This window comes from Arachis hypogaea, chromosome 20, assembly GCF_003086295.3.
Source record: "Arachis hypogaea cultivar Tifrunner chromosome 20, arahy.Tifrunner.gnm2.J5K5, whole genome shotgun sequence".
In the NCBI taxonomy this organism is placed as follows: Eukaryota; Viridiplantae; Streptophyta; class Magnoliopsida; order Fabales; family Fabaceae; genus Arachis; species Arachis hypogaea.
Window position 1 is genome coordinate 117317806 of NC_092055.1, and position 24950 is coordinate 117342755.

The window sequence follows — 24950 nt, forward strand, 5'->3', positions numbered from 1 at the left end:
GAAAGACACCCACTGTTGCTTATTATTTTGCCCACTAAAGGGTTTGGTCATATGAAAGAGATAAAAGAAAATTTTCAAAGAGGTCAGAAAATCTAAAGCTTGACTAACAAGCTGATAAACCTTCAAGAAACCCCAAGAGTTGGGATGAAGTTGAGTAGGGGCGACACAACAGTGATGCAGGACAGAAATTTCAAAAGCAGAAAAAGGTAAAAAACTCCCAATCGAGTAAAAAGACTCTCATACATAAAAAAGAAATAAGGGTCCTCATCAGAAGTCCTCCCAAAATAAACCGGTCTTCCGGACCCGGGGCAATCAGTTCATATCTTGGCTCATCCTCATCAAGGACACAAATTCTATGATGAGTATGAAGATCAGTGACGTAATCAGCATCTACGAGAGGTTCCTCCCCAAGAACCGTGACATCCACCCACTGGAAAAGAGACTCTAAAGAAGACATCTTTTTATAAAAAAAGGGTGACGAATCCTACAAAGAGAAAAGAAAAAAAAATCAAAAATAGAGTCTCTAAAAGGCCTAATATAAACTTCTCAGGCAAATAGAGTCACTGGACCTATAACAGCCAATACTCCCCTCAAAAAACACGCAAACTAAAGCATTCGTAAAAAAGAGAGAAGAGAGAAGAACTAACCTTTGCTTGAAAGAGGGGCAGAAGCAGTAGTGGCTCAAAGAAAGGAGAAGTCCCCTTGAGCAGAAGAAGTCTCTCTCGTATGAAGAATGCAAATGCAAAAGTTTCCAGAAACGAAACAAAGAAAGGGAGGGAAAGTATTTATAAACACGTCAGGGGCATAATAGTAAAAGTAAAAAATGACCATTTAAGAAATGCACAGTTACCAATGTAACTGATCCCCGTGTGTAAATACGCAAACTCTTAATGGACGCGACGTTTGATTAGACGCGACTGTTGAGAAATTTTAAATCACGTTGGTTCTGAAAAATCACGTCGGTTCCTCATCAGGTCGGCTACGAACCAGAGTTAAAACACTCGAACCCAACTCTTAAAAGAGATTGCGCTCGAGTAGGAGCACTGTTCATACCCTGGCCCAATGCTAAAGCCTAGGTCCAAAATAAAGGCCCAACCCAGAAGATTGGTCCCTCCCTCTACACTGACCTTCTCTCTAGAAGTCGGATCCAACTACGACTTGGTATAAGGAAGTCGGGAGTACAGAGTAGCTGGCGGATAACACCCATTTAAATGGGTAACCGCCCCCCAAAATCTCTCACCCACTTCCAGGAGTCATATCCTAACTTCCCTAAGATAAAAGGACTGTTATCCTCCTTGAAAGGTGGAACTACTCCAACGGTTGTTATTGATTCACCACTATAAATACACTGATACCCGTTAAGTATCACTAAGTTCCAATACTCTCTAAACTTGCTTACACCCTTGCTGACTTAGGCATCGGAGTGTCTTTGCAGGTACCATCCCCCATTCTTTCACGCATACAAGTCGGACGGAGGCCCTCAAACGCAGACATGCTCGGAGGCTTCCATCCTTAGACGATTGGGCTAATCTCACGAGTCCAACCCATTAATCTCCGGTTACCCATCGTAACAGGACATATGTTATATTAATCAATTGAATTAAACATATTAAATTATTTAATCACTTTCAATTATTATTTTTATATAAAAATATTTTCATGTAAACAATCACTAAGAGCGTTTTTCAAAAGCTTATACAAAAATGATTGCTTAAAATTTTATTTATAATTTTATTTATAGAAGAAATATATGGGCCTCAAATGTAAAGCAAGCAAGTACCTGAGCAATATTTATTTGATTACGAAACAATATTAATTAACCAGTTGAATTATTCTCTACCAAACTTTCACTACTGTCCACTAGTTGATTTCAATTTTAATTTGCATTATTTTGGTGGTTAGGAAAATGAAGCAAACTAAGAGATGTGGGCTGGGGAACACAAGTCGCGTATACCATGTTATGTGTTGCCACTTTTCCTAAAAGGTATGAACTATGAAATGTCAGCCATTCGTTGTTGGAGGTGTGAAGAACATAATTAAGCTATATTCGTGCCCATTTTTAGATATATGACATAATTCTATAGGTTTCAATTTTTTATGTGGCGTGATTGTATCTGATCTGATAAAATATATTATCCGTCTGCTACATCCACTAATTTGCAAGAAGTTATAACGCATAAAAAGATTGCGCTAATAAAATTTATAAGAATAATGCTACGTATCCAAATTTTTTTATGAATTAAATTTAATTAAATTAAATAATTTTAATTTTAATTAATTTTTATTATATTAAACTAATTTAATTTAACTTTATTAAAAATAATTTAAATATATAGTATTATTTAATTTATAATAACACTTTATATTAATATCTCTTTAAAACATAAATTAGCAATATATATTATATTGCTAGTATAGACACATTATTGATTCATCATTCTTTTATTTATTAAATATATAAAAGCATAATAAAAATAAAATTAATTAATGTTAGAGAATCAATATAAATCAATTTAGATCAATTAGTATCGTCTATATTTATATAGCATATCTGTACATTAATTGTAGGATTCTATGTCTTTATTTCTATGATTCATTTAGCACCTATAAATACCCCTTGTATATTGTACCTCACAACACAACTCAATAATACATTTTTCAAATTATTCTCTCAGTCTCTTGTTTCTAACATGGTATCAGAGCCATGGTATCCTCCTTAAGGAGGATATGTTGTTTTTCTTGCGGTGAAATTACCGTAGTTTTTACATTTTATTTTCTATGCCATTCTTCTTTCCCTTTTGTCACTCCTTTGATGCTTTTTTACCTCACCGACTAGCCTATTTTCTCTGTCTTGTATTTTTTTTTAGTCGAATGATCAAACACCATTGTCATCCGCTGCTTACCTATTCTCATGAAGAAATCATATAGTTTTCGCTCTCTTTCGGCAGTTCTGTATGCGTTTTCTCGTGGCAGTTCCGTTTGCGTTCTCTCGTGGCAGTTCCATCTGCGTTCTCTCGTGGCAGTTCTGTTTGTGTTCTCTCGTGGCAGTTCTGTCTGCGTTTTCTCGTGACAGTTCCGTCTGCGTTTCGTCGGTGTTTCCTTGTGGCAGTTCTGTCTGCGTTTCTTTCCGGCAGTTCCATCTGCACTTCCTTCAGATAGCGGCAGTTCCGTCTGCGCTTCCTTCAGACAAGCGGCAGTTCCATCTGCGCTTCCTTCCGGCAGTTCCGTCTGCATCCGTTTTATCAGTTTATGCAGTTTTTTTTTCTCTTTATTTCGTTGTTTTAAATAAGCTTCAAACTCAAGTTGCTCACTTGAGTTTGAGGGGGATGTTAGAATATAATTAGGATCAATTAGGATCAATTAATATTATTTAGTATATCTGAATATTTATTATAAGAGATTACGTCTTTATTATTACGATTCTCTTAGTACCTATAAATATCCTTTCATATTGTATCATTCCACACAACTTGAATAACACACAAATCCTTCTTTCAATTCAGTCTCTTGTTTCTAACATTAGAATATAATTAGGATCAATTAGGATCAATTAATATTATTTAGTATATCTGAATATTTATTATAAGAGATTACGTCTTTATTATTACGATTCTCTTAGTACCTATAAATATCCTTTCATATTGTATCATTCCACACAACTTGAATAACACACAAATCCTTCTTTCAATTCAGTCTCTTGTTTCTAACATGGTATCAAGAGCTTAGGTTTTTTTTTTCCGATGAATATTAGTTCATAGCCCCTTTGTTTTTCCTTGTCGACAGTGTTCTTTGGCCACCTTTTTCGTTCTCTTTTTGACGCTTTGGTTCGTCACCCCCATAACCATCTTATTCGTCTTGTCGTCGTGATTCCAACGCAAAAAGAACCGTCACCATCCGCCTCCGGACGCGCCGCCGAAAGACGCTGCCACGACCAGGTTGATCTTCCTTCCAGCTTCCACCCGTGCCTCTTTGCTCGCAATTTTCGAGCTGTTTCCGATGCTTTGGTTCGTCACCTCCGGCATCATTGTGTTCTTCTCTCTGTCAGCTTTCAAACGCCGCCAAGATCGCCTCCAGAGACCGCCGCACGCGCCCCCACGCGCCTCCAGAACGTTGTTGTCCACCACCATTCTTTTCTCATCCAGAGGCTTCAGCAGCCGTTGGATCTTCGTACAGATCGGACGTTCCTGGAGCGTCCACGTGTCACACGCAAGCTGGTTGGGCAACCCTGACCCGCGACAACCCGACCCGACCCGCCCTTCGACCCGCGTGCCACCTGTCGCCAGCGTGCCTCCTTCCGCGTATTAGGTGCCGCCACGTGTCGTCACTTGCTGACGTGGCACTGACTTCACCGCTGACGTGGCGCTGACGTGGCTGCCAAGTGGACCCTCCCTAAGGTTTTTTGGTGAGCTCTTTCCGATTCCGCGCTCTATTTTCTCGTTTTCTGCCCCGAATTTGCAGTTTTCTTCTTCCTTTTGCTATTTCTTCTATTACTATGGAAAAACCGGATGTCTTTCAGCCTATCCCTGTTATTCTTAATGGCTCCAACTATGCACATTGGGTTGAAGCCATGCGAGGATTTCTTAAAGGGAGGAAATTATGGCGATATGTGACTGGTGATATTGCTTGTCCTGTTAAGCCAACTGTATCCAAAGATGGTGCCTCCAAATCCAAGGAGGATGCTGAGAAGGAGAAGGACTATGTAGAGAAATTGGAAGATTGGGATAGTAAAAATCATCAGATTATCACCTGGTTTCGCAACACTTCTACTCCTGGCATTCATTTACAGTTTGGGCGTTTTGAAACTGCTAAAGAGGTATGGAATCATTTGGCGAAACGTTACACTATCTCTGATCTCTCTCATCAGTACCAACTGCTTAAGGAACTTCATAGCCTTAAGCAAGAACGCGGCCAAGCAATTTTTGATTTTCTTGCTCAGATGGAGATTATTTGGGATCAGTTGACCTCCTGTGAGCCTGTTCTTAAAGATCCCACCGATGCTAAGGTATATGAGGATTATCGGAACCGGACACGTCTCATCCAATTTCTGATGGCACTTACTGATGACTATGAGCCGGTCAGGGCTTCTCTTCTTCATCAGAATCCCTTGCCTAGTCTTGAAGATGCTCTTCCTCGTCTTAAGTCTGAAGAAACGCGCTTGGGATTGCTTCGTTCTAAAAGTGAAACTGTCTTTGCTGCCACCGACAGAAAGGAAAAAATCTGTCGCAATTGTAATTGGCCTGGGCATTCCTTCTCCGATTGTCCTTCTATTAAATGTCGTAAGTGCAAACAAAAAGGCCACATTGGCTCCAACTGCCCGAAACTGTTCTGCCATTATTGTAAGCTCTTGGGTCACTTGATTGCTACCTGTCCTACTCGACCACCACGCTCAGATCAGAACAAGTATCAACCTCGTCCCAACAACTCTTCGCATGTGCCTGCCTCTACTGCTGCTGCTGCTACTGAGTCCACCTCTTCCACATCTCTCAACACACCTTCTGTCTCTCCATCAGATGTTGAAACCCTTCTTCAGCAACTTCTCTCTTTTTCTGGTAATACCCCCGCTACTCTTTCCACCCCTCCAGGTAATTCAAAATGGTATTTTAATTCTGGTTGTTTCAATCATATGTCTCTTTTGCGTCATCTTTTTTCGTCGCTGTCTCCCACTACAAATGCACCTTCTGTTAACACTGCTAATGGTTCCCTCTTGCATGCAACACATCACGGGGTTATTTCACAGTCCAATATTCATCTCTCTGATGCTTATTTTATTCCAAAATTGAATTTTAATCTTATCTCTGTCGGTCAACTTGTTGAACTTGGTTTTGATGTCATTTTTTCAAATTCTGGATGTCGTGTGCAGGATCGTCGGACGGGAAAGATCATTAGGACTGGATGTAAGGTTGGACGCTTATTTGAGCTTGAGAACCTTCATGTTCCCTCTACAAATCTTTGTGCTGCTTCCTCTCCATCTACTCTTCACTTGTGGCACCGTCGTCTTGCCCATAGCTCCTTAGGCAAATTACGTCCTCTTATATCTACGGGTGTTTTAGGTCAAGTTCAAAATGAGTCTTTAGATTGCATTTCTTGTCGCACTGCAAAACAACCTGCCTTATCATTTAATAATAATTCCTCTATTGCATGCTCTCCTTTTGATCTTATTCATTCTGATGTTTGGGGACCCGCTCCCACCGCTTCTATGGGAGGGGCCCGATATTTTGTCCTCTTTATTGATGATTATTCCCGTTTTACTTGGGTCTATTTGATAACTAATCGTTGCGAGTTGCCTCAGATTTATATTAACTTTGCCACTATGGTTCGAACTCAGTTTTCAAAGGTCATTAAAATTTTCAGACGTGATAATGCTATGGAATATCGTAACTCCAAACTTTTAAATTTTCTCGCTGAACAGGATACTTTGTCCGAGTTTTCTTGTCCTGGTACCTCTCAACAAAATGGCAGAGCTGAGCGTAAACACCGTCATATTCTTGACTCTGTCCGTGCGATGCTTATTTCCTCTTCCTGTCCTGAGCGTGCTTGGGGTGAAGCTGTCCTCACTGCTGTTCATGCTATCAATAGACTCCCTTCTTCTGTTCTTGGTAACACTACTCCCTTTGAGCGTCTTTATCGTACTTCTCCCGATTACAGTTCTCTCCGTGTTTTTGGTTGTGTCTGTTTTGTTCTTCTTCAGCCTCATGAACATAATAAGCTTAAACCTCGGGCTCGCATGTGTTGTTTTCTTGGTTATGCCTCTGAACATAAGGGTTATCGTTGTTGGGATCCTATCTCTCGCCGTATTCGTATATCTCGTCATGTTGTCTTCTGGGAGCATCACATGTTCTCTAGTTTTTCCTCTTTTGAGTCCATTCCTTCTACTCCGTCACCGTTTTTTACTAATCCAAATGTTGATCTCTTTCCTAGTGATGATACTACAGGGTCTACCCCAAGTCCACCCCTCGAGGCTCCTGATCCTCCGCCTTCTCCATTTCCCGATGATTCCAATCCGGATGGCGATCCCGCTCCTAGCGTCATGCCTCCTCCTCCCACTCGTTCTTCTAGGGTAAGGAATCCACCTCCTCATCTTCTTGATTATCATTGCTTTTCTACTATTCTTCATCAACATGAACCTAAGTCATTCAGAGAAGCCTCCACAAATCCAAATTGGCAACAAGCAATGCAGGAAGAAATACAGGCGCTTGAAAAAGCACACACTTGGGATTTGGTTGATCCTCCTTCTGATCAGGAAGTTGTGGGCAGTAGATGGGTATACAAGATCAAGACTCGCTCTGATGGCTCTATTGACCGTTATAAGGCACACTTGGTTGCTTAAGGTTGTACGCAAGAGTATGGTATTGATTATGAAGAGACTTTTGCTCCTGTTGCTCGCCTTACGTCTGTTAGAGCTCTCCTTGCCATTGCTGCGGCTAAGAGATGGTCTCTCAGTCAGATGGATGTGAAGAATGCATTTCTTAATGGGAATTTGAAAAAAAGAAAGTCTATATGAAACCACCTCCAGGATATCCTTGTCCTTCCAGTACTTTATGGACTCAAGCAAGCTCCTCGTGAATGGTTTGACAAGTTCAGCACTACCATATGCAGTCTTGGTTTTATTTCTAGTCCTCATGAGAATGCGCTTTTCATTCGTAAAAGCGAACGTGGAGTTGTTCTTCTACTTTTGTATGTTGATGACATGATCATTACTGGAGATGATGTTGATGGTATCTCTGATCTCAAGGCCTCACTTCATCATACCTTTGAGATGAAGGATCTTGGTTCTCTCAGCTATTTTCTTGGTCTCGAGGTCATCTCCACAGATGATGGCATTTATCTCTCTCAGGCTAAGTATGCTTCAGATCTTCTTGCTCGCGCTGGGATTATAGATAGTCGCACTGAGTCTACTCCTCTTGAGCCTAATGTTCGATTTACTCCTATGGATGGCACTGTTTTGGATAATCCGACACTTTATCGCCAGTTAGTTGGAGGTCTCGTCTACTTGACTGTCACCCGACCAGACATTGCCTATCCAGTTCATGTCCTCAGCCAGTTCTTGTCAGCTCCTCGTACTACTCACTATGCGGTAGTTCTTCGCATTCTTCGGTATGTCAAAGGCACTCTATTTCATAGCCTATATTTTTCTGCCCATTCCCCTTTGATCCTTCGGGCATACTCTGATGCTGATTGGGCTGGTGATCCCACTGATCGTCGTTCTACTACTGGTTACTGTTTGTTTCTTGGCGACGCTCTCATCTCTTGGCGTGCTAAGAAGCAAACATTCATTGCTCGCTCAAGCACAGAAGCTGAGTACCGTGCCCTCGCTGACACCACTGCTGAGGTTATCTCGGTTCGTTGGCTTCTCGAAGATCTGGGTGCTCCTCAGTCGTCCCCTACTGATGTTTTTTGTGATAATCGCAGTGCTATTCAGATTGCCCATAATGATGTGTTTCATGAACGCACCAAACACATTGAGATTGATTGTCACTTTGTTCGGCAACGTATCCTTATTGATGCTGTTCGTCTCATTGCTGTTGGGACACTGGATCAGACTGCTGATATCTTCACGAAAGCTCATCACCCGACTCGCTTTCGGACTTTGTTATCCAAACTCAAGTTGGTATCCTTAGCTCCCACTTGAGTTTGAGGGGGGATGTTAGAGAATCAATATAAATCAATTTAGATCAATTAGCATCGTCTATATTTATATAGCATATCTGTACATTAATTGTAGGATTCTATGTCTTTATTTCTATGATTCATTTAGCACCTATAAATACCCCTTGTATATTGTACCTCACAACACAACTCAATAATACACTTTTCATATTATTCTCTCAGTCTCTTATTTCTAACAATTAAAATGATAAATTATTTATAATTTAATTAAAAAATCTTAAATTTAAATTTTAAAATTAATAAAAAAATATTTTTATGAATTATATATAATAACAGTATATTAAGAAAATAATTGTATAATAACCCTTTTTTATATTCTATAATATATAGTATAGAAGTATAAAAAAATTGATACGCTAACCCTTCTCTCTCTCCCACACATACACAAATATATATATATATATATATATATATATATATATATATATATATAGTATAGAAATATAAATTAAGATAAAAATTTACGTACAATTATGTATATATAAAGTTGTTAGTTGAAAATTATTTGACTATTTAATATATTTTACTAAATTATTATTTAACATCGGTCAATTATTAACTTCATATTAATATAATTATACGTAAGTATTTACCATAAATTAATATCTACTTAGAGTAAAACTTTTAACTAATCTAATCATATATAAATTCATCAATTATGCTATACATATAAATTTTTTTGGTAACCAAGTCAAATCAAATTGGCTCAAGCCTAAAAAAAATCAACTTCAGAATAGAGAGCGTGTAAATACGCACTCCTGCAACTGTTTACTGGCGCGAATGTTAATATGAAAAATACTTTTTTTTTCTTGATCAAAACTAAAACGATCAAATTTCAAACGTCGCTCATCTCTAAAAAATCTCTCAAAATCTTCGCGAAAACTCAAGGAAATCTCAAAGCTACATTCCAAATCTTCACCAAAAAACACAAAAACAGAAGATGAAAGATTATTAAAGGTATTATTCATTAATCGTCCAGTTTTTTCACTTTTCTCTTTTGTATTTTCGATCATGAAATACTAGATAATTATATTTCTATTTATTTAGTAGATTCATTTTGTGTTCTTGCGTTAAAGTACATATTACTATTCTCATTATACTGTTTATTTGGTGATAACATTATTAAGTCGGTGTAAAAATGTTACATAGTGTTTCTCGTACATTTTAACCTATATTTACATGTGTGTTGAGGAATTTGAATGTATTTTTTTACATGTTTGAGTGTTTGCATATTTTGAACTGAGTTCGTGTGTAGTACTCAGTAACAAAATTTGATATATTTTGTCTAAATTGAGGTGCACTTGGTGTTATTGTCCTCTTTTTGTTGTAACTAGACACCAAAATGTTATTGTAATACTTCTGAAGTTATTTTGTGCATGTTTGAGTGATTTGTATGTGTTTTTTTTTTCTATTTTTTAAAAATTTTGTTCATAAATTTGTTGTAGCTAGTCCATAAAATATGTTATAGTACTTCTGGTGTCATTTTGTGCATGTTTGATTAAGTTGCATCTTTTTTAATTGATATTGTGTCATGCAATCAAGAAATAATAGTGGTGTATTTAGTTTGTATTTCAGTGTATTTTAACTGAATTGAGGTGCACTTGGTGTTGTTATTGTCCTTTTTTTTTTATTGTAACTAGGAAACAGAATATTGTTGTAGTGCTTTTGATGTTATTTTGTGCATGTTTGAGTGATTTACATATGTTTTTGTCCATTTTTGAGAGATTTTGTTCATGAATTTGTTGTAACTAGTCCATAGAATTTTGTTGTAGTGCTTTTGGTGCTATTTTGTGCATGTTTGATTGAGTTGCATGTCTTTTTGAACTCACACTGTGTGATGCAATCAAGAGATAATAGCGGTGTATTTGGTTTGTCTTTCAGTATATTTCATGTGAATTGAAATACACTTGATGTTGTTGATATCTATTAACCTAATTTACTATGTTTTTTGTTACTGTCCTAGTTTAATGTGTTATTTTATTTTTGTCTTTAGTTGAAATTGTGTAATATATGTGATGAAATTGCTAGAAATAGTTGATCCGAAAAAGAAAAAATATGTATGAAAAAAAAATTAAAAACAGGTAACTATTGTTAAAAGTAGATAGCTCTCTATTACTAAATTAACAAGGTTTAATAAATAAATTTTTTTAAACTGTAGGAACAAATTGATCATTTCATAGTTGAATATGCTTTACTCGTTTTCTTTAATGAAATAAATCAACTAAGAGATAAAGCTATTTAAGAATCTGAAGCCATCAAACTGTTCAAGCCATCTTAAATATTATTAAGTGCTTACTGTAAATTTTCATAAGGAGATATTGATAATAGATAGCTTAAATGTTGTAAATTGTTAAGAATTTTTATACTAATTGTCTACTAAATTGTCTGTGTAATGTATAGTTAAAACAAACACATACTTTGTATCTTTATAAATATTCAATCCAAATTTTTCATAAATTTTTTTTTGCAAATTTAAACTTTTATGAACCTGTCTGTATTATATTAAAATCTTGTTAATTTGAATGAATCCAAGTTCACAAAATGTAGAAAAAGAAGAATAATTTTTGTAATACATCGAATACACAAAAAATTATTAAAATAAACACGAAAAATGCTTATAATTTTTTCTGTAAATTTTCATTAGCAAATATAGAAATTATGTAGGTTGAATTTATACACTGCTTAACTATTGAATTGTATGTATACTGTATATTTAAAATAAACAAATTTCTTAAAAATTTGAAAAAACTAATTTCAAAACAAACAATAACATGGTAAAATAGAACAAAACAAAAAAATATAAAAAATAAACCTCATTTCCATAAAAAAAATATTGCATAGATTATACTGAAACTATGTAACAAAACACCGAAATGCCTTTACATAAACATCGAAAAATTTGTCGTATTCTCTTGAATCTCTAAATTGATAATTCATAATATGTCCATGATAATGGCTAAAATTTGACTGCACCACACATCCACCATCTAAAAGGTTCAACTGCAAAAAATAAATTATATATTAGCAATATCCTTAAATACATGTATATAAATTTTTGTAGGACAATTTAATCCAACTGAGAGATTTGTCTTCTGAGTTGGAGATATGTTCGATTTCTATTTTTCCTCTCTATTACATGTAATCAATTGGTTCTTAATTTCATTTTTCTTCTTATTTGTTTTCCGAATTTTTGTAGAAAAATCAGTAAGTTTAGAATAATCTTTGTAGAATTTTTTAGCTTTTTCAAGCGTATTAAAAGTCATTCCAACCTTTGGCACAAACTGCTCATCAACATCACACAGAAACTGAAAATACACCAAAAGTATTTTTAAAATATAAACTAATTTATAATTCCAAATGCACCGAAATTGAGAACGAAACAAATTCATCAAAATAATAATTCAGATTCAAAACTCTTACATTACATCCAAATTCTAACCATCAACCATGAACAACAATTTTCACAAACAAAAACTAAATTATACAACTATAGAATCATAAACTACTAACGAACTATATTAACTAGATTCGAACTACACCACAGCCACTTGATTTGATTCAAAACAATAATCAAATTTGTCCTGATTCAATTGACAGTCTGAACTTAAAAATACACTGAAAGCATTTCCAAAATAAACCAAATTATAATTCCAAATGCACCAAAACTGGGAACGAAATAGATTCATCAAAATAATAATTCAGATTCAGAACTCCTACATTATATTTAAATTCAAACCATTAACTATGAACAACAATTTTTATAAACGAAACAAAATTATTCAACTACAGAATCATAAACTATTAACAAACTATATTGACTAGATTCGAACCACACCTCAACCACTTGATTTGATTCAAAACAATAGTCCAATTCGTCCTGGTTCAATTGATAGTCTGAACTTGAATCATTCATTGTCTTCGAAAACGAAATACCTGCTCAAAGCTTTAAATCAGATAAAACAGTAGTACTGCTTTTGAACAAAGAGAACACAGAGAAGGAAGAGAACACAGAAAAGGAAGAGAACGTAGAGAATGTAAAAAACGTTGAGAAAATTTGAAAAAAAATGAAACCTGTATGTGATATGTGCTTCAAATGTTCATGATATGAAGAGTTCAAGTGTTATTTAGAATATATTAGTTTACATTTTTAGAATATTTTAATTTAATTTAATGTATTTTGATTTTGTTTATTTAATTACTAGATTGAACCTTATGTCTGTGGGCTTAGGATTTTCTATATTTTAACCTAATAAGAGGTTATAAAACCTCATAAATTAGGGTAGTCATAGTATATAATGATTTAGAGGTTTGAAAACTCCTTTTTTGGTTTAATGATGAAACCATGATGTGGACAATTAAGGTTGAGGAGTCCCTCTCTTGTTGCATCGGGGAATTGAGTAGAAGGTTGAGGAGTCCCTTCGATTCAATTTCCAAACTATGGCGTTGACAAGTTAGATTGAGGAGTCCCTTTCTTGTTGCGTCAAGAAATTGGGTAGAAAATAGAGTGATTCTCTTTGTATTCAATTTTAACCTATCCTTTTTGTTTTTATTTCAATTACAATTTATCTTTTCTATTCAATTTCAATTCTTGTCTTGTTTATCCTTTTATTTCTTTATCATTACTTCAAATGTTCGTGATATGAAGAGTTCAAGTGTTATTTAGAAGATATTAGTTTACATTTTTAGAATGTTTTAATTTAATTTAATGTATTTTGATTTTATTTATTTAATTACTAGATTGGGCCTTATGTCTGTGGGCTTAAGATTTTCTATATTTTAACCTAATAAGAGGTTATAAAACCTCATAAACTAGGGTAGTCGCAGTATAGAATGATTTAGATGTTTTGAAAACCCCTTTTTTGGTTTCGTGATAAAATCATGGTGTGGACAATTGAGGTTGAGGAGTCCTTCTCTTGTTGCATCGAAGAATTTGGTAAAAAGTTGAGGAGTCCCTTCGATTTAATTCTCAAACTATGGCGCTGATAAGTTAGGTTGAGGAGTCCTTTTCTTGTTGCGTCAAGAAATTTGGTAGAAAATAGAATGATTCTCTTTGTATTCAATTTCAACCTATCATTTTTATTTTTATTTCAATTATAATTTATTTTTTCTATTCAATTTCAATTCTTGTCTTGTTTATTCTTTTATTTCTTTCGCAGCATGAAAAAGGCTATTATATATATTTGTGCGTTAAGTTAAAATTTTATTAAAAATAGTGGCGCATGGAGGTTAAATAATTTAAATGTAAAGATTAATTGTAAATTCATCATCACTATTAAACAAAAACGAGTTTAGTTTCTATATATCCTCGTATCATAAAAGATGTTCACTCTAAGCCATATCAATTAATTAGTAAAAAGATTTATTTCAATCATCACTTATTATTTTATTATCATAGATGATGCCTTTTGATTAAGTGGCATCATAATTTTTTATATTTAAATACATCAACATCTTAAACTTAATAATTCTAGATGAAGTCCAAAACTTTCTTTTTCAATTAGTAATTAGTTCACAAAAACTGATTGCTGAAATAAAATGAATAAATGATGATTGTTTATTCGCAATAATGGAAGTTGGAACAAGCGTGGTTTTGCCTTTTGATGTTAAGCAGAGGGCACGCCACGTGATGATACCAACATGACAAATTGAATGAGCCAATGATAATAAATGTGCTTTTCTCAGTTCTTTCCCTCCAATTGGAAGATCAATCGATAATAATTGATCCCATTGAGTTTCACTTTTTTCTGTTGGGATAATTGTCTTATTGTATTATTACTTAAACAAGTTAGGGTTTTACCGGACAAAACCCCAAAGTTGTTCTCTTGTGTGTGTGTGTGGGTATACATATATTCTCAAAAAAGTATTATTGACTGAATTGGTTCATTTATATTGAAGACTTGAAATTAGATCATTAAAGAGATGAATATTATTTGTGTAGTTAAAATGTTAATAAATAAAGAAAAAATTTAGAAGAATAATACTTTTTATTAATATTTGTTAATATTTTTTGTTAATATTTTATTTTTATACTATTAAAATTTAAAAATTAAAATTTAATATAAAAATATTGTTATTAGTCAAGTATTTGATCAAAAATAATAAATTTTATTGGTCATGTAATATTATTTATAAAAATATATAAATATTAGGGACTAAAACATTTTATCAATAAGAACCAATATTTTGGATTAACATCTTATTTTTATATTAAAGAAAATATAAAAAGCTAACTTTTATTAGTCAATATTAGTCATTTTTTAATTTTAGAAATTTTATTTTTTGAGAATTTAAAATTTAAGTTTTATAATTTAGAATTTAAGGTTAAATGTTTATAATTTAGACTTTAGAATTTAAGATAAATAAAATTATTTTTAAAAAAATTAGTTGATATCAGCTGAAAAAAGTTGGCTTCCATTATTATTCATTATATTATTATTTTATTAGGATTTAAAAATTTATTAAAATTGAATAAAAAAATTATTTTATATATATATATATTTTGTTATTCCGGGTATTATCCATCTATTTGGAGAATTTATAAATAGATACAAATTTTTGTTCTCGTCTTCCGTATTAAAATATATTATAATATATATATTTTAATTAAAAAATTTTAATTTTTTTTATGGTATACCTTAATCCAATAAATTATGAATTAATTTGTTATAAATTTAAATTTTATTTAAAAATTTATCTTTAATCAATAAATTATTATATACATAAAATAGAATTCAAACTTTCAAAACTTATTTAAATGGACAGATAATCAAATTATTCTACTAACCTAAGTTGCCTAAAAGATTACTAGGTAATAACCTAAAGTTTCCATATCTTACCCGGCAAACGTTGAATGGAATGTTGCGAGACTGATAGGACATGGGAATGCATTATTGCAAAGTTGATGGTAACTAGGTAGTCTGTTCCCATCTCAACACTGCTCCAAACGATAATACCCACTTTAGATTCTAGCCAAAAGACTAATTAATACAAAGAAGACAAATAAAATATAATTTTTTATTTTTTGTTTTTAATTTCAACAATTCTTTATCCAGGGGAGGTGGTACCTTGCAAAATAATAATTTATCCATCAATTATGTGAGTTAAAAATTTAATCAGCTGGCAAACTCGGGATTAATATTCATATTAAACAAGAAACTGGAAATTATTTCCATAACGGGCTGATCAAGGTTTTAAAATTGAGAAATATTATATAAACTATTTCGATAGACATGTATTTTATATATATATATATATATATATATTTTTTTTTTTTTATTTTTTATTTATATGATTAACAAACTATAAGATGAAATAAAAATTTTATTTTTTATAATATAAAAAATCTACAAAAAATAATGTAATTCCTCTTTAAAATTAACATATACGGTTTACCGGTTATATTAAATACAAAAATATTATGTGAATTGATATGAATCCAATTATATCAAATAGTAGTTCTGACCCATCAACAGAAGTAGAAGTAATTGGACTGAATGATCAAACACTATAACAGAAAAGACTAGAATAATGAAACAAGCAGCATGGATGAAAGACTATAAAATAATTTAGTAGGATGCATTATAGAAGAATAATTTTATTAGCGACAATAAAATTAATTATAACAATTTAGTGGAGGGTTGATTTAAAAGAGAGGTAAAAAGATCATAAGGGACATGCTAAGAATTATATTGTGTTAGTGGAGCTTCTCTTGCTTGAAAGGGAATTTACTGCTACATTCTATTTTCATATTTCTATATTCAATTATCACTCATTTTCTCATCTCTTATGTTTCATACATTAATATTTGTTGATACTGTTGCTAGTATTCTGTTCTTGATTTTGAAAATTGTTTTAAAAATTGATTTTCTTAATAGGTTTACCAACTGATACTTTTGTGGAGAGATTGTCAGCATGACTGAGGAAACTCGTCTAAATCAGTTAGAGGAACTCACCCTCTCTAACAAGCATGAGGTTGCAACATTGAGTCGAGGACTTGAAAAGACTAATGAACGAATTGCGGAAATTTAATCGCAACTTACAACCATGGATTCCTTGCTATGATCCATCGAGAAGCTTCTCTACGATTATTTGAAACTAAAAGCTAAGTCCGATGAACCGCTGAACAACAATGATGGCACAATGGAAAGATTAGGCTCGGTTAGCTTGTATGGGGAACCACATTGGCCTCGCAAATTGAAAGTGGTCGATCTGCCAATGTTTGACGGCGAAGGGGTCGAGGACTGGATCTTTCGAGCAAGACAGTATCTAGAAACCTTTGACATTTTGGTGGAGCAATGGATTTGGGTTCTGTCTTTTCATTTAATCAATGCGGCTTATGCATGGTTAATAAACCCATATTTTATGATGTATTTTGTGCCCAATTCAAGTGATTTATTCAATCCCTCACCCACTTATTCATGTAAATTGCATGGTTTTACTTTCCCTTCTTTATTATGTGATATATGTGAAAAACATGGTTCCTATACTTTAAAAATATTAATTTTAATTACCCTTTATTACCATTCGATGCCGTGATTTGTGTGTTAAATATTTTCAGATCTCTTAAGGCAGGAATGGCTTAGAAGACAGAAAGGAAACATACAAAAATGGAAGGAAAGCACAAAAATGGAGTCTTGAAGAAAAAGGTAGCGACGCGAACGCATGGACGACGCAGCCGCGTGCCTAGCGCGAAAAGGCAGCGACGCGAATGCGTGACGGACGCGTGCCTTGAGCAGAACGCAAATGACGCGTACGCGTGACCGACGCGACCGCGTGGAAGAGCAGAACTCCAGATGACGCGATCGCGTGACCTACGCGGACGCGTGACCTACGCGGACGCGTGACAGACGCCACGTGCATAATCTGCAGAAAACGCCCCCAGCGATTTCTGGACCCTTTTTCGGCCCAATTCTGAATCTAGAAACACAGAATATAAGCCAGAGAATGGAGGAATCGAAAGGGGGATATCATCATTCATAATTTTCATAATTTAGATGTAGTTTTTAGAGAGAGAGGTTCTCTCCTCTCTCTTAGGTTTTAGGATTAGGATTCCTCTTAAAGGAATTAGGATTTCTTATTATTTCAACTTATTATTTCAACTTCTTCTCAGGTTTAATATTCCTTTTATATTTTTATTTATTCTAATACTTTTATTCGTATCTGACTCATGTTACCAATTTGGCTTATGAATTATTCGTATTTAGATTTGAATGTTTTATTTAATATAAATTGAGGTATTTCAGATTTGACTTTGCTTTGCTTTATTTATATGAATGCTTTTAATTTAATTTAGATTTTTTCCTTTTGGCTTTGGTTGATTAATTGGTAACTCTTGAGTTATCAAACTCATCGTGATTGATAATTGTTATTTTTGCTAATTGAATTGAATTCCACTAACTCTAGTCCTTTCTTAGGAGTTGGCTAGGACTTGAGGATCTAACTAATTAGTTCACTTGACTTTCCTTTGCTTTAGTAAAGGTTAACTAAGTGGGATTAAAACTCAATTCTCATCACCATTGATAAGGATAACTAGGATAAGACTTCCAATTTTCATACCTTGCCAAGAGTTTTATTAGATATTAATTTATTAATTCCTGCAATTTATTTTCCTTGTTCAAACCTTTCAAAACCCGAAATTCTACCTTTCCCATAGCTAATAATAAGTCATACCTCCCTGCAATTCCTTGAGAAGACGACCCGAGGTTTGAATACTTCAGTTTATAAATTTTATTGGGTTTGTTACTTGTGACAACCAAAACTTTTGTAAGAAAGGAATTCTTGTGGGTCTAGAAGCTATACTTACAACGCGAATTTATTTGTGAAAATTCTAGATCGCGCGAGAGTTTCGTTCTTCAATGGTACCGTTGGGGTGTCAACAACAACATTCCCTATAATTGGGAGACCTTTCTCGACACCGTGAACACACACTTTGCCAAGAACGTGTTTTACGATCATCAGACTGCCCTCAAGGATCTACGACAAGGAGGGTCAGTGAAAGAGTATCAATGCCAATTTAAAGATCTCAACAACTGTGTAACTGGGCTGAGCGAGGAATGTGTTATTGCTTTATTCATAGCTGGGCTTCAAGAACATCTGAAATGTGAGCTACTGTTGCCCAACCCACTTCCTACATTCAAGCAGTTTTTATTGCAAAGCTCTATGAACAAAAACACGTTGTGACTTTAGGTCTCTCTAAGAGTCGTATGACTCGGCCCATTCTAGAACCCAGTAACCCGAACCGGTTCTCCCTTAATCGGACCCTTAACCCAGTTTCTTGCACCAAGAAAGCACGACTCAAACAACAATACCCACAACTTCTTTTCAAGCTTCACAAGCTTCATTTCCCTCACCCAAAACCACCACTACTCCGTTCAAGAAACTCACTTTCGCTGACATCCGAGTACGTCGCAAGAAAGGACTCTGCTATTACTGTGATAAAAAATTTGCATCAAAGCATCATTGCAAGGCCACCTTCTAGCTATTGGTTGGTGAAGAAGAACTACGCGAACTGCTACAACGCACAGAGGGGGGAGAGGATGACAACCTCGAATCGGATGCGGAGGGTAAGGATACTGACGACGGCTCTCTAACTCTCAGAAGCAGTCTTAATGCCCTTGAAGGTGAGTTCCACCCTAAGACTCTTCGAGTTTGTGGCTCCTATTCTAGTCGACCCCTGATGATTTTGACTGACAGGAGAAGTACCCATAATTTTGTTAAGATTAGTAGTAAAGAGGTTGAATGCTCCACTAATCTAACACCTACGCTTCAAGTGATAGTGGGCAATAAGAACTCTATTCACTGTGGGGCTAAGTGGTTGAATTTGGTGCTGTCAGTGAAAGGTTATGACTTTGCCGTGGATGCATATGTGCTAGATTTGAAGGGATTTGATTTGGTCTTAAGAGGTCACTAGATGATGCGACTGGGACCATCCAAATCAATTACCTAGGGCTATTTATGAAATTCAAGGTCATGGGTAAATCGGTGGTGTTAAAAGGTGAAGAACTATTGAGGGAGGCTTGCTTGAAATTCCGCAAATTAAAGAAGTTGCATAACAACAAGCTTATCACCTCCTTGTTCCAATTAGAGATGACCCTACGCCTTGGAGGAGATGATGAGGAGGCTACAGTTGACACTAATGCGCAGCAGGTTCTTAAAAAATTTTCTGATGTCTTTGAAGAGGCAAAACAATTACCACCACAGCAAGTCGTGGACTACTCTATCCAATTGCTACCAGGGACAGCACCGGTGAGTATTCGACCACACAAGTACCTACACTTCCAAAAGGAAGAAATGTATAGGCTAGTTACTGAGATGTTGCAAACTAGGGTTATTCGAGACAGGAGTGCCTTTTCTAGCCCTGTCTTGTTGGTTAAGAAGAAGAATGGGGATGGAGATTTTGTGTTGATTACATGGCTCTAAATTACCATTACAGTGAAAAATAAATTTTCGATTCCAACAATAGAGGAAATACTAGATGAGCTTCATAGTGCAGTGTTCTTCTCAAAAATTCATTTGTGAAGCGGCTATCATTAGATTAGAATGAATTACGATGACATTGAAAAGACTGCCTTTCGAACACATATGGGCCACTATGAGTTTGCTGTTATGCCTGAGTTGGGTTTTCCAACCATATTTGCGATGTTTCATTGCTATTTTTACGAAATTTTAACTTATAGTCACACTACAGCTGAGCATTTGGAACATCTATCTTTGACTTTGCCAGTGCTGAGGGATCATGATGAGCGGATAATTTATACGCTTTTTGGCACTGTTTTTACATAGTTTTTAGTATATTTTAGTTAGTTTTTACTATGTTTTTATTAGTATTTATGCAAAATTCACATTTCTGGACTTTACTATGAGTTTCTGTATTTTTCTGTAATTTCAGGTATTTTCTGGCTGAAATTGAGGGACCTAAGCAAAAATCTGATTCAGAGGCTGAAAAAGGACTGCAGATACTGTTGGATTCTGACCTCCCTGCACTCAAAATGGATTTTCTGGAGCTGCAGAAACCCAATTGGCACGCTCTCAATTGCGTTGGAAAGTAGACATCCTAGGCTTTTCAGCAATATATAATAGTCCATACTTTGCTGAGTTTTGATAATGCAAACTGGCATTTTAACGCCAACTTTCTATCATATTCTGGCGTTAAACGCCAGAACTGGCATAAAAGCTGGAGTGAAACGCCCAAACTAGCACCAAAGCTGGCGTTTAACTCCAAGAAGAGTCTCTACACGTGGAAGCTTCAATGCTCAGCCCAAGCACACACCAAGTGGGCCCAGAAGTGGATTTCTGCACTATTTGCACTTAGTTACTTATTTTCTGTAACCCTAGCTACTAGTTTAGTATAAAAATTAATTTTAGTGATTTATTTTAGATATCTTTTGATCAGTTCTATGCTATCATAGATCATATTGTACATGTTTGGAGGCTGGCCTCACAGCCATGCCTAGACCTTTCACTTATGTATTTTTAACGGTGGAGTTTCTACACCCCATAGATTAAGGTGTGGAGATCTGCTGTTCCTCATGAATTAATACAAAGTACTACTATTTTTCTATTCAACTCAAGTGTATTCTTATTCTAAGATATTCATTCGCACACAAGAATATGATGAATGTGATGATCAAGTGACACTCATCACCATTCTCACTTATGAACGCGTGCCTGACAAACACTTTCGTTCTACATGAAAACAAGCTTGAATGCATATCTCTTGGATTCCTGGTCCATGCGTTTGAATGTCTCTCCTGACAACAGAGCCTTCAATTTCTTGAGATCAGAGTCTTCGTGGTATAAGCTAGAATCAATTGGTAGCATTCTTGAGATCCAAAAAGTCTAAACCTTGTCTGTGGTATTCCGAGTAGGATCTGGGATGGGATGACTGTGACGAGCTTCAAACTCGCGAGTGTTGGGCATAGTGACAGACGCAAAAGGATCAATGGATCCTATTCCAACATGAGTGAGAACCGACAGATGATTAGCCATGCGGTGACAGCGCATTTGGACCATTTTCACTGAGAGGACGGACGGTAGCCATTGACAACGGTGATCCCCCAACATACAGCTTGCCATGAAAAGGAGTATGAATGATTGAATGAAGACAGTAGGAAAGCAGAGATTCAGAAGCAACAAGCATCTCCATACGCTTTTCTGAAATCCCACCAATGAATTACATAAGTATTTCTAATTTATTTTATATTTTATTTATATTTTAATTCTTAAAACTTCATAACCATTTGAATCTACCTGACTGAGATTTACAAGATGACCATAGCTTGCTTCAAGCCGACAATCTCCGTGGGATCGACCCTTACTCACGTAAGGTTTATTACTTGGACGACCCAGTGCACTTGCTGGTTAGTTGTGCGAAGCTGTGAAAAAGAGTTGAGATTACAATTGTGCGTACCAAGTTGTTGGCGCCATTGAGATCACAATTTCGTGCACCAAGTTTTTGGCACCGTTGCCGGGGATTGTTCGAGTTTGGACAACTGACGGTTCATCTTGTTGCTCAGATTAGGTAATTTTATTTTGATTTTAAGCTTTATTGTTTTTATTATTTTTATTTTCAAAAAAAAAATTCAAAAAAAATAAATTATTCTATGACTTCAGAATTTTTAAGAACGAATTCTAGAGTTTTATGATGATCTGTTGAAGTCTGGCTGGCTGTGAAGCCATGTCTAATGTTTTGGACCAAGGTTTCAATTTATCATCACAAGAGCTTGTTGATTTCTATCAATCTTGCTGTTGAATGTAATGATCTGCTAAAGCTTGGCTGGCCATTGGCCATGTCTAGTATTTTGGACCGGAGCTTTCACTGAAAGCTTGGCTGGCTAGTAAGCCATGTCTAATTCTTGGACCGGAGTTTTAGACTAACATTGCATGATTCCTGGAATTCTCATTAAAAATTTTGAATTCCTTATTTTCTCTTTTTCCAATTAATTTTTGAAAAATTACAAAAAAATAAATAAAATCATAAAAATAAAAAATAATGTGTGTTTCTTGTTTGAGTCTAGTGGCTATTTCTAAGTTTGGTGTCCTGCATATTTTTAATTTTCTTGCATTTTTCGAATATATGCATTATGTTCTTCATTAATTTTCAAGTTGTTCTTGATGATTTACTTGGGTCTGATCTTTAAATTCTCTTATTTTGTGTCTTTTGTTGTTTCTCATGTGTATTCTCAAGTTGTTAGTATGTCCAATATGAAAATTTCTAAGTTTGGTGTCTCGCATGCATTGTTTATTTGATCTTAGTTCTCCATGATTAGTTTCATTTTGTTGTTTTTTATCATTAAAAATTCAAAAAAATTTTTTCAAAATTTTGTCTTTTCAAGTCAATAATACAGAGAATTGAAGATTCAAAACATTCAGCAAAGGAATTACAGAGAAAAGCTGGGCGTTCAAAACACCCAGTGAAAAAGGAAAAACTGGCATTTAAACGCCAGTCAGGGTACCTAGCTGGGTGTTAAACGCCCAAAGGGGTAGTATTTTGGGCGTTAAACGCCAGAATAGATACCATTCTGGGCGTTTAACGCCAGGATAACAAGGGAGGTAAGTTAGTTTTTAATTCAAATCTTTTTCAAATCTTCAAAATTTTTCAAAATCAAATCTTTTCCAAATCATATTTTTTTTATCATATCTTTTTCAAAATCAAATCCTTTCCATTTTTCTCTCACTATTTTCAAAAATCTTTGCTACCAATTAATGATTTGATTCAACAATTTCAAGTTTGTTACTTATTTGTTAAGAAAGGTTCAATATTTGAATTTTAGAATTATATCTTTTAAATTTCTTGTTAGCCAAGTCATTAATTTTAAAAATAAAATCTTTTTAAATTATTTTTCAATCATATCTTCTCAATCACATCTTTTTCAAAATAATTTTCAATCATATCTTTTTTATTGCTAATTTCAAAATCTTTTTCAAAACCACTTAACCACTTTCTCACTTTTAATTTTCGAAAACCATCAACCATTTTTTTAATTTTCTTTTAATTAATTAAAATTTTTTTTAATTTTGTTTTCGAAAATTCTTCTCCCTCCTCACCTTTTTCTATTTAAGACCAACACTTCTCCTCTATTAGCAATTCGAACTCACTCCCTCTCTATAAGTTCGAATTCTCCTCTCTACCTCATCCTTTTATTCTTCTTTTTCTCTGACACCTCAAGAAATCTCTATACTGTGACATAGAGGATTCCATACTTTCTTCTTCTCTTCTCTTTCATATGAGTAGGAACAAGGACAAAGGCATTCTTATTGAAGCTGATCTTGAACCTGAAAGGAACTTGAAGAGAAAGCTAAGAGAAGCTAAAGCACAACTCTTTGGAGAGGACCTAACAGAAATTTTCAAAAAGGAAGCAGACAAAACAAACATGGCTGAACCCAACAACAATGGTGGAGATGCAAGGAAGATGCTTGGTGACTTTATTGCACCCTCTTCTGACTTATGTGGAAGGAGCATCTCAATTCCTGCAATTGGAGCAAACAACTTTGAGCTTAAGCCTCAATTAGTTTCTCTAATGCAGCAGAATTTCAAGTATCATGGACTTCCATTGGAAGATCCTCATCAGTTTTTAGCTGAGTTCTTGCAAATCGGTGACACTGTTAAGACTCATGGGGTTGACCCTGAGGTCTACAAACTTATGCTTTTCCCTTTTGCTGTAAGAGACAGAGCTAGGACATGGTTGGACTCACAGCCTAAGGACAGCCTGAACTCTTGAGAAAAGCTGGTCAATGCCTTCTTGGCAAAGTTTTTTCCACCTCAAAAATTGAGTAAGCTTAGAGTGAAAATCCAAACCTTCAGACAGAAGGAAGGCGAATCCCTCTATGAAGCTTGGAAAAGATACAAGTAATTGATCAAAAGGTGTCCTTCTGGTATGCTTTCAGAATGGAGCATCATATGCATATTCTATGTTGGTCTGTCTGAACTGTCCAAGATGTCATTGGACAACTCTGCTGGTGGATCTCTTCATCTGAAGAAGACGCCTGAAGAAGCTCAGGAACTCATTGAAATGGTTGCAAATAACCAATTCATGTATACTTCTGAAAGGAATCCTGTGAATAATGGGACAACTCAGAAGAAATGAGTTCTTGAAATTGATACTCTGAATGCCATATTGGCTCAGAACAAAATATTGACTCAGCAAGTCAATATGATTTCTCAGAGTCTGAATGGATTGCAGGCTGCATCCAACAGTACTAAAGAAGTATCTTCTGAAGAAGAAGCTTATGATCCTGAGAACCCTGCAATGGCAAAGGTGAATTACATGGGAGAACCCTATAGA

General features: G+C 34.9%; 2 long non-coding RNA genes and 1 other non-coding gene across 3 annotated transcripts; 1 reads left to right on the top strand and 2 right to left on the bottom strand.

Moving 5' to 3' along the window:
• Positions 1-12333: 12333 nt before the first annotated feature.
• On the bottom strand, positions 12334-17055 carry LOC112785196 (uncharacterized). Its single transcript, XR_003194182.3, has 3 exons — positions 16620-17055; positions 15504-15601; positions 12334-12600 (listed from the first exon to the last, which is right to left on the bottom strand). It is a non-coding gene; the product is annotated as an uncharacterized lncRNA (long non-coding RNA).
• LOC112785195 (uncharacterized) lies at positions 16144-17825 on the top strand. Its single transcript, XR_003194181.3, has 2 exons — positions 16144-16320; positions 16542-17825. It is a non-coding gene; the product is annotated as an uncharacterized lncRNA (long non-coding RNA).
• A 6615-nt stretch (positions 17826-24440) lies between these two features.
• LOC112788030 (small nucleolar RNA R71) lies at positions 24441-24548 on the bottom strand. The gene has a single exon (XR_003195411.1). It is a non-coding gene; the product is annotated as a small nucleolar RNA R71 (small nucleolar RNA).
• Positions 24549-24950: the final 402 nt, after the last annotated feature.